Source organism: Impatiens glandulifera, chromosome 1 (genome assembly GCF_907164915.1).
Source record: "Impatiens glandulifera chromosome 1, dImpGla2.1, whole genome shotgun sequence".
In the NCBI taxonomy this organism is placed as follows: Eukaryota; Viridiplantae; Streptophyta; class Magnoliopsida; order Ericales; family Balsaminaceae; genus Impatiens; species Impatiens glandulifera.
This window is the reverse complement of record NC_061862.1, coordinates 85,167,425-85,169,287: the sequence shown is the minus strand read 5'-3', so window position 1 is coordinate 85,169,287 and position 1,863 is coordinate 85,167,425. Positions and strand designations below refer to the sequence as shown.

The window sequence follows — 1,863 nt, the reverse complement described above, 5'->3', positions numbered from 1 at the left end:
TATCGAGATATTCATAAATTTTAGTAAATTAAATAAATTCATGAATGTATTTAAATTATAGATGCATGAATTTAAATAAATTAAATACATTCATGAATATTACTAAACCTAATTCATTCATGAATATAAATAATAATTAAATAAACACATTCATGTACCTGTACATAGTTGTAGTACTGTATATTGTATATAATATTGTACAAATATAAACCAAAAAATATAGCAATATACACTAGTGTTGTATACAGTAATATTATGGCGTCTCATCTCAAAAGTGTTAAAAAATCAAACATGACAGATGAGATTCGGAAGGCATTATGTGAGCATGCTAGAGATAATCCATCTTGCACTCAAAAACAGCTATAACAATGGGTGGCTGAAAAATTCAATCTACAAGTAAGTCAGACAACAATATCAAACACCATTAAGAAGTCAACAGATTATCTATCGACTAATATGGAAAGAGGTGATATAAAAAGACACAAAGGTGCAAAATTTCCAGAGTTAGAAGCAGTTCTTTATGAGTGGTTCATTCAATATCAAGATCGTATAAATATGTTTGGAGAACTAATCATTGAGAAAGCATAAGTGTTATTGAAAAAGATGTTTCCCAAAGATACCCCAGAAATAAGTTTTTCTCAAGGTTGGCTCGAGAGATTCAAATCAAGGCACGACATCAAGTCATATCGTCGTTTTGGAGAAAGTTGATCAATTAATGTGGAAAATTTGGAAAGCAATCTACAAACTATAAGAGAGAAACTTGAACAATTTTCTATGAAAGATGTGTTCCACATGGATGAAATAAGATTATTTTATAAGCTACAACTTGATCATTCTCTTGCAACAAAATAAATTGAAGGTAAAAAACATGACAAAGAAAGAATTACTGTTATTATTTGTTGTAATGAGGATGGTTTAGAAAAAATTCCATTGTGCTTTATTGGAAAATATGCTAAACCAAGGTGTTTCAAAAATATAAACTAAAGTAGTTTAAATTGTGAATATCATGCCAACAAACGGGCATGGATGATAGGAACTTTGTTCATGGATTATATTCGACAACTCGACAAGAAAATGAGTGGCAGAAAAATTATCTTCATGGTTGATAATTGTCCTGCTCACCCAAAAGTTATTGAAGGACTCATAAATATTGAATTATTTTTCTTACCACAAATCACTACATCAAAGATTCAACCTTGTGATACTGGTATCATAAGAAATTTCAAGTTTCATTATCGTCGAACTGGAGGAATTTGGAACTGGGACTCCAAATCTAGAGAAGATATATATTTAAGATGCAATAAATTTTGCAATTGTAGCATGCTCGATAGATATTCAACCAAAGACAATTGAAAATTGTTTTCAACACTGCAAACTAAGACACGTGAATACAACTGCAATTTTAGAAGATGTAGACCAGTTGTCTGAAGATGTCCAACATTTAAGTCTTCTCGTTAAAGAATTGAACTGTCGTGATGCAATGGATGTTGAAAAGGTTATTGATTATCCTGGTGAAAATGAAGCCGCTGTAGAATTTTTGAATGATGTACAAATCATTATCAGTACTATGAAAAATAAGAAAAAGATGAAGCAGAAGATGACAATACAAATTTTCTCTTGTAATATGAACATAGTACGTCACAGCTCTATAATGCATTAAGAAGGATTCAAGATGAAGTACAATGAGACATCAATTTCAAAAGGAAGCAAATTACATTAGAGTCTTATTATAAAAGTATATCTTAGAATAAATATCTATAACTTTGATGTAATATGGAATTATTAATTTATATATTATATGAGACTTATATGCATTAATAAAAATATATTATCTTATAAATTTTGTGAATTATTAATTTATTT

At 29.0% G+C, this 1,863-nt stretch overlaps 1 pseudogene; it reads left to right on the top strand.

The window, feature by feature from the left end:
• The first annotated feature begins 255 nt into the window (after positions 1 to 255).
• Positions 256 to 1,660, top strand: LOC124934842 (annotated as a pseudogene).
• Positions 1,661 to 1,863: the final 203 nt, after the last annotated feature.